The 9089-nt window shown below is 42.1% G+C and overlaps 1 long non-coding RNA gene across 1 annotated transcript in view; it reads right to left on the reverse strand.

The window, feature by feature from the left end:
• Positions 1-8696, reverse strand: part of LOC131818066 (uncharacterized) — a 327652-nt gene extending 318956 nt beyond the window's left edge. The window contains exon 1 of the long non-coding RNA XR_009348687.1: positions 8633-8696. This is a non-coding gene — a long non-coding RNA (uncharacterized LOC131818066). The remainder of the gene's footprint in view (positions 1-8632) is intronic.
• Positions 8697-9089: the final 393 nt, after the last annotated feature.

Genomic DNA, 9089 nt, shown 5'->3' on the forward strand with positions numbered 1-9089 from the left:
AATTCCCCTCCTTTTCTTTGCTCTGGTTCTCAGCCATCATGCGCCTTGCCTCCTCCTGACCCTCTGGAAAATGGAAAAACAAAACAAAAAAAAAAGCATTCTTTCCTTTAGAGGAAATAAAGAGGCCGCTTTGCTTCAGCAAAGGAGCTTTCGACAAGGCTGGATTTTGTAGAAAAATCCCCCTGTACATTTACAGCTGATACTGAATGTGCTGGACTCGAGGACAGTCTGGATTCTTATTTCCAAAAGTCACCTGTGTTGGTCACAATCAATAACGAAAAGGAAGCATCTCCCTGGCAAACAACAACAGAGTTTCAGGTTTTCTGACTAATGTCAGATCTGTGCGTGGTATCTCCATGCGAATGGACAGGTCTCGAAAGAATATAGGCTTCTTGCTAGAAAAAGTGCTTGGCTTGGCTCTGCTGCCAATACTAATTGTGGCTGCGCTGTATGTAGCTCCTTCACTCTGGAAGGCCACTAGGCTATCGGACTGTGAAATTTTTCTCCCCTAGGGATCTCAAGTGGTTTTCTTTAAAGAAAATCCCATCCAGTGTTGGCCTAACATAATATCTATTCTTTCCAAAGCATCAGAACTAACCAGCAAAGTTAAGTTTAAAAAAAAAAGAAGAGGAAAAATGGAAGGTAGGAAGAGTCTTGACAATTGATAGCCTGTTTCAAATGTTATTTATCATTCTCAGCAGAAACACTGACATGTGCCTTTTGAAAGGGGACACTGTACCTTTAACCTTGAATCTGAACGCATTCTTAATTTGGGATGCAAGCTGAGGTTCAAAAACGGATAGCCTTTGGGTGGTGGGTGGGGGAGGGGTGTGGCTGGATTTATTTATGAGACGTGTGGAAAATTTTGACATCACATGCTAGAGCCATTATTCACATGTTACATGACATAAGATTGGCCCATTTAATGCAGCAACATCACATACAAAATTTGATTTTGTCCTCTGACAGTAGGCTGGTCCTCTGCTGCTCACCCTCCTCTACCCCACACCCCTGAAATGTAATCTTTTTAGGTTAAAGGCCACAGGAAAATGATTTACGTAGGCTATGGCTTTCCTCAGACCCTGGAACACTGGGTTTGGACCAAGTTCCCTCATTAATGACAAGCTGAAGAAGGGAGAGGACATAGGACTTGTGGGGAAGGGGTGTCTTCTATAATAGGGGACCCCAGCCTGCCACAAACCCCTCTAAGCCCTTTACTGCCACAGCTGCTTCCCAAAGGGAAAGACCCTGGTGGAGCCTCAGAGCTGCTCATCAATTTTAGGAAACATCCACTTCTAAGACATATTAGCCTAACCTTTTGTCTGATTATGGAAAAACATCTGAAGCCTAATAAGAATTAGACCTGGAGGGTAAAAGATACCAATACCTTTAGGTTCTGCCAGCCTTTATTCAAAGCACTGTTGCTCCCACAATTGCATTTTATGCACACGGCACAATCCTGAGTGGTACAGGGACCCCACTTTGCAAATGGGAACAGAAGCTATGAAATGGTGGCCTGAGGTCAGGCACGTACAAGTGGCCTGAGCGTAGGTCTCCTGACCCAAAAGCCTCTCCTCTTTCCTTTTTAGCTAATTATTCTATGCCGTTTTGGCATCTGGCAGAAGTCTGTAGGGGGCCAAGAACTATATTGGGTGTTTTTATCCATTTAAGCAGAGTTGACATATTGCATAAAATTTTCTATCATATAGCCCACAACCAAATCCTGTATCTTTTGGGTTGGAATAACATCATGGTGTACAAAGTTCTGAGTTCAGTTCCTAGACAAATGAAAAGAGGCTGCCTTCATGCTCTTTGTTGCAAAAAAAATCTAGTACCTAAAACTCATGCTACAGTGAACATACCCAGGACTGGGTGGCTACATTTTTACAGGCAACAAACGAGTAAGTCCAGCTCAGTGCTTGGAAAAGGTACTGGCTTAAGCAAACACGCGTGCTGAACTGAAACCTCTGGGTGTCATGAACTGCTGGCCAAGGGCCCGTGGGAGTGGGGAGAAGTTGCAGGCTCTGACACAGTGAGGAGTCTGGGAGGAAGGGCACACACCCTGAGCATCTGGCTTTGATATACATGCTGAGAACTCTACCTAGAGTCCAGAGGCTATCACCATGACTTTGTCTGGAAATCTCATTGCTTGAGTAAAGCAGATTCGATCTCTTCATTTAGAGGAGCCACCTCCTAAGGTAGCCAAGCAAGCTGTTTAACAACTTATAGTTTTACGTTTGAGGCTAAAATCTGAGAGAGAGTCTCCAGCAGGTTGCAAATCAGAGCCAGACTTCGCTGGTTTCTGGTGAACATGGAAATGCATATTTGGTTGGCAGGAGGTGAAAGGAATAAAAAATCCTTCCATGTTGTTAAAATCCCAATCAAATATATCAAAAAGAAATGAAAGCACTCAGTTGAAAAGCTATCTGCACTCCCAAGTTCACAGCAGCACTACAATAGCCAAGACATGGAAACAACCTAAAGCTCCATCAACTGATAAATTTAAAAAAAAAAAATGTGAACCCCCCCCCCCCAAACACAGACACTCCATGGAATATTATTCTGCCATTAAAAAAAAAAAAAGAAAAATCCTGCCATTTGCAGTAACACAGACCAACCTTGAGGGCACTATATACTAAGTGAATTCAGAGGAAGACAAATACTGTATGATCTCATTTATATGTGGATCCAAAAGAAGAAGAGAACTCACAGAAAAAGAGATCAGATTTGTGTATAGCAGGAGTGAGAGTGTAGGGGGAGAACTGCGGAAAGGCAGCCAGTTACAAACTTGCAGTTTTAAGATAAGTAAGTACTAGGGATATAATGTACGACATGATGCCTGAGGCTAACGCTGCTCTGTAATATATGGGAAAGTTGTTAAGAGAGTGGATCCAGAGTTTTCATCATAAGGGAAAAAAAGATATTTTGTATGCTTTTCCCTTTTATTTTATCTACATGGATGATGGATGCTCACAGCAGTCATCATTTCACAATATATCCAAGTCAAACCATTATACTGTACGCCTTAAATGTATATGGTGATGCCTATCAATTATATCCCAATAAACTGGAAAAATGTCTTAAAATCTCCCTTTAAAAGAGAAATATACCCAAATTTAATAGTTATTTAAAAATAAAAAAATACAAAAGTAAAAACCCAATCATGCTACTAAGAGACACAATGTGTGACATATACTTTAAGATCTTAAAGAGCAGACATAACTGACACTTCAGTGGATCTTCCAGAACGACCCATTCCCTGCTTTGATAGTGATAGTAACCCCTTAACTAACCCTCAGCAGTAGAAGGGATCTTACTCATTGACGACAAATGTTAAATAGTGTGAGTTAAGAGGTTCTTCTGAGTCTGACTGCAATGCAATCCTGCCTGGAGACAGGGAGAGACGCTGGGTGATCCCTCTTGCCTCCAATCTGCTTTTCCCTAGTGCTACTGCTACAAGTTGGACCCTATAAAACTGTCTGTATCTTAGTGCTTTGATCTACATAATCAGCAAATTCATAGGGTTCAACCTGATACATTTCTGAGCTTGGTAAATAGACCAGTTTAACATCCAACACTTAAATGAATCACAGCAAATGGAGAACAAAACAGCTTGGAGCATTATATCCAGTGGAAAGACTTGTTATATAATATTGTGAGCATATTACATAACAGGTATCTAATTTTCTTTTGCTTCTGAATGCAGAGCATACTGACATTTTTTTCTTTAGTGCCCATGGTCAGGGGAAAAAAAAAAAAAAGAGCGAGATTAACAAAAATACTACAAAATACTACCAAAACCATTAAACATTTTGCACAGCTATAGTCAATTTAGGGATGAATATGAAGTTTAAAAGATAAGAAGAGAGACTTAGAAGTATCAAGGCAATTCAACTCTAGATGCCCCCACCCCCTGAAAATATAAAAAAATAATGTTGCTGCTAGCAAAGATATTAACCAATTTCCTCATATTCTCACTGTTCCTTGTTAGAGCCTATCATCCAAGGAAAACAGGCCAAGCAGTGGAAAATTACAGGTTTTCCAATAAGACAGACCAACCACAGTTCTGGAGTTTTCATTTCTGAGTGAGCACACATGTCACCTGAGAAGAGAAATGCCAGCAGCATCTAGGAGTCACCCAATGCCACTGAAAAGAGGTAAGGGCCTGACAAAGCTATAAGCATCCAAGGGTCTCAGAAGGCTGTAGTCACCTCTACATATCCTAGTAAATGGAGTGCATGGCAGGGCATTAGCAGGCCAAGGTCAGCCAGAGGTCATGGCCCCTCTGCTGATGGGTTCCATAATGGTCCAGATAATGCATACTTGGGAGAGAGAGTAGGGACAACTACATAAAGACATGGAGAAGAGGGGCGCCTGGGTGGCTCAGTGGTTAAGCCGCTGCCTTCGGCTCAGGTCATGATCTCAGGGTCCTGGGATCGAGTCCCGCATTGGGCTCTCTGCTCAGCAGGGAGCCTGCTTCCTCCTCTCTCTCTCTCTCTGCCTGCCTCTCTGCCTACTTGTGATTTCTCTCTGTCAAATAAATAAATAAAATCTTTAAAAAAAAAAAAAAAAAAAAGACATGGAGAAGAGGACCAAAAACTGCCTCACAGCTGTTTCATGACATCCTGTGGGTAAAATTACTTTAACCCCTGCCTTGCTGGGGCCAAAACATGTCCTTGAGTCACATGATAAAGCATTTCCAGGTTGAAGAAATGTTACATAGGAAAACAAACAAACAAACAACTAAACAATGTCCATGCAGGCTGGTTGTAGCCGTCAATGAACATAGAGAGAAATAGTCCATAAGTTTTAAAGAAGCAGGTTACACATGTGACATGGCCTCATAACCCGGTCCTGTGAGGCACAGCCTTCATTGCACAGTGTTTCTGGAACTCCAGAAAGTGACAAAAGGCTGGGGATCTAGGGTGGTTGAATGCTTAGGGCTGTCAAAAACCAAAAAGTCAGTTCCTGAGTGCTTAAGATCCACGGAGTTCAGCAGCAAATATAAGTCAGAGATGGCTGAAATTTTCAAGTTTGATTCACTGTGTGACAACAAAACACCGAAGTCAACCAGTGTGGCAGTATAGAAATAGAATTAGACCTATACTGACATGGTGGGAAAGAGCTCTAAAAATGTCAGGGAGCCTGCACACTCTTCCTGGCTCTCTGTGACCCTCAGTTTCCTCATCTGAAAATCAGGATCATAGGAATTACTCTATGGATAGAATACACTAATATATATAGAGAAAGCATGCTGGCAACATGAAAACTTTCAATATCTGTAAGATATTAATATCACAGCTACCACTGTTCCAATGTACATCCAAGACTCAGTTCCTGTGCTTGTTGTTTAACTATTTATTTATGCAGTAGTTTGGAAAACATGGCCTCAGCTGGCATCAGAATTCCTTTTATGGAACAGCCTTTTTGAGTAAAATATCCTTGATAAGGCACTTGCAGAGAAGGTGAGACCCTCAGAGCTTTTGTCAGAAGGAAATAAAGAAAGCAGCTAAACTGAAATGCATTCAGAACAGATACAAATTTGGGGCAGAGGGACAAGTGAGGAAAGAAGGGCAAGAGTACAGGGAGTCTTGGAAAATGGCAGGAAAGTTGAAAAAGGACCCAAGGGGTGATGTGTAAACACCCCTGCCCTACCAAAGCATCAGTAGCCTTCTATATATCGCACATATACACACTCCTTGCCTGAGTGGTTGGTCTGAAGGAAAAGGAAGACAGCCACATTCCTTAGCTGTATCATACATCCTAGACAAAAGAGGAACCCTGAGACAATTTCCCAGATGAACTCATTCCACAGAAGTGGGAACTTGCAGGCCAAACGCAAACACAAGGATCCATAAGCCCTTTGGACATCTATAAAGCATTGAAAAGGGCCATGTTTTTACATGGGACGGTAGGAGCTCAGCCAACTTTTCTAGGAATTTTAGGACACTAAAACCCTACCTGATGTCTGAGTTACAAATGGTCTGCTAATATTAAGTAATCAGAAACATACTCCCAGCATACAGCAATTTCTCTGTCAACCGTTCCCCAAGGGAACCTGATCTAAGCACCAAGATTCTTCAAAGTTTCCACTGAATCTGATGTATCTATTTAAATTCTGTGGGAGAATGTAGAAGCAAGCCCCTGTCTAGACCCCTGGTGAATGCTGTGCTACTCCAGAGGCACTAACCCGGAGAAGTGGGAATAATACTCTTCTTATTGGAAACTTGGATCTATATCCCCCCCATAATCAGGCAACCTTGAGAAACCCACCTCCTTTCTGACCCTCAGTCTCCTCACCTGAAAACGGCAATGACTAATAGCCACTTCAAATGATACAATGATTAAATGAGAAAAAGAAACAAAAATGTTTTTGAAAATGGTAAGATACTGTTTAGGTGTAAATGGAAAAGAAAAAAAAAAAAAAAAAAAGCCCAGAGTCGAATTCTCAAGTAGGCCCATATTGTGATAGCAAACGACATTTATGTTAGCTATAAAGCATCTAGTGATAGAACTGGAACTGGGGGAGATTTCTTTGACCTTCCTTCCCTTTAGAGCAGCATTCTCATCCACAAAGGTGGATAAGGGAGGCGAGATGCTCCTTTTGCTTAGGAACGTGGTATAGACTCCTTATGGACCTGTTGCTTCCATGGCTCCCCTTGAGACAGCTAACACTCTACACAGAGCTTCCTGGAGGGAACAAAATAGCCTCTCCCTTACTCCCAGGAGGAAAAAGAACACAGGAAAGTGACTTGATATGACTACAGGTCTGCCTTGAAACCTCCCCCAGCAGATCAGGAAATAGAAAAGGATAAACTCCAAAGTCAATCTTCAATCTCCAGGTTTTGAAACTGTTTCTAGTTAAGGTGTAAAGGATGTAGGAAAGGATAAGAATTTTATTCTCCTTATTAAAAGAATCAAAACACCCCAATATTGATTTTTGCTCTTCATTACCAAACATGCACGGTAATAATAACAGCAACAACTTAACGCCGAAATAATCAGTGAGTGGATTCTTATAGCTTCATAAGTCACAGGAATGTATTTATTAGGGACTGTGATCATGGTGTGAGTGTGCTCGACGGTAGCTTATAAATTATTGTTGTAATTTACAGTGCGCCTTTTTTCTTCTTTTTTCTCTTTCCACCTGTTCTGAAGTCCATCCAAAAATCCTCATCATGCCATTTACAATCGGAATAATGAAACGTCAGAGCTCCCGCTGGCCCGCCGGCCCACCAGCCCACCGGCCTGCCAGCCCTGGTGCTCTCTCAGCAGGCTTCACGGGGCCCACAGCCACAACCACATCAGCCTCCCAGCTGCCCACCTCCAGCAGCCCCTGGGCCCCAAATCAGGGTCCAAAATCAGACAGCATCTTCAGGGCTCAAGTCCATACTATTATCTACAGCCAAAGGAGAAAAAGTGTCCATCCTCCTCCTGGGAACACAAGCCACAGGGAAGGGACACTCTGCTTCCTGAAGATGATTTCTGACACACTGACTCTATAAAAGGGCATAAGCTGGTGCGTGTCATTCTTCAGTCCCTTGCCAGTCCTGGCAGTTATAAACCCAGGGCTTCTCCTTTCAGAGTGCAATAACTACCACATCCTAATAATGAACAAAACCAACATCAGTGACACTGCCTGGAAATGAATGTTACCACTTAGATTCTAATAAAAGAGAAGTTGGAACAAGCTGTACCAGGTGTCTTCTATTTGTACTTATATTCAATTATATAGCATATGTTTTTAACGGAACGGTTAAGAACGGATTTGTGTATTTTCAGTGTACCGCATCTTCTATCCTAACTGGTAAAATGAACTTGTTCAGTCACTTGCTCAGCTCCCCACCTCTGGTACCTTAACAATGCAAATCAGTTCAACACTGAATGAACTGCCACACATATTTATTAAGCCCCTAGCATCGGAAATAACCAATACACATTTTCTGAATAAAGCAACAAGACAACATAATCCTCCTTGGCTGGGAGGCAGGTTAAAGGGATATATATGAGAGTGGCAATAAATCCTATCCCCCAATAGATACTGGTCCCCCAAAAGAGCTGGTCTTCAATCTTTACTCTTCACCGAAAAAAATTACTCCTGCAACTACATACATCAACCAGGAGGTGCACGAGGCAGTAGAGAGAGGACTGAGACCAGAAAGTCAGGACATATGGATTCAAGTTTTGACAGTGCTGCCAATTACTACATTAAGATGGGGCATATCACTTTATTTGCCTGTGTTTCTATCTCACCAGCTGTAAAATGGAGAGATCCAGATGGTCTTGTGGCTCTGAACTGGGCTCTGAATTACCTTCAATAATTCTGGACTTGGCCTCTGTCCCACTGATAGGATAAAACACATACAGAGATGTGTCCATTTGAACCTATTTCTATTTACCTGTTATTGTTGTGTCTGTGGCTATCCTAAACCCACAAAAACTACTAATGTATAGTAATGTGTGAAGAGACTTGTGTGAATCCATTTTACTTCTCTCTGCCTCAGGTTCCCAGCCCAAACTTTCCCGTGGCTCTAATGTTCTAGCTGTCTCTAACAGCTCAGTCATAAGAACAGGGAAAATGTTCATTACAATCTATAAATTCCTAACTATCCTCATCCTTTGAGAAACTCACCTAATAGTCTGCCCCGGTCAGCAGTCGTCCTTGTTTATGAATTTGAAGGACAGTCCTTTAGTCCTGTCAAGAGAAACAAATGACTCCATTACCATAGGGACATGCCAAAGTCCTCAACGCCCCGGACCACAGAAATCATACCCCAACAAGATTCTAGGTGCAAAATACATGGCAAAATTGCATCAAATTGATTCTGTAGAAAACCCACCTACCAGGGTAAAGTACCAAAGTGTCAGAGGTCTTAGGCAATTCCAATAATCCCTTCAGAGAAGAGGGTGAAAAAGAGCAACAAAGCAAAGGCAATCGAGACACAGTTCTATAGGGAAGGGGCGAGCCAGGGTGCTCACTGCCAAACTCTGGGTGCTTTGCTATTGATGTTTCCCACAGTGAGATATGGCCCAGAGATGTTAGGAAATGCTGCATTGTCTTATAATGACCACATCTTTCAGTAGTCTTA

This window comes from Mustela lutreola, chromosome 16 (assembly GCF_030435805.1).
Source record: "Mustela lutreola isolate mMusLut2 chromosome 16, mMusLut2.pri, whole genome shotgun sequence".
Classification (NCBI taxonomy): domain Eukaryota; kingdom Metazoa; phylum Chordata; class Mammalia; order Carnivora; family Mustelidae; genus Mustela; species Mustela lutreola.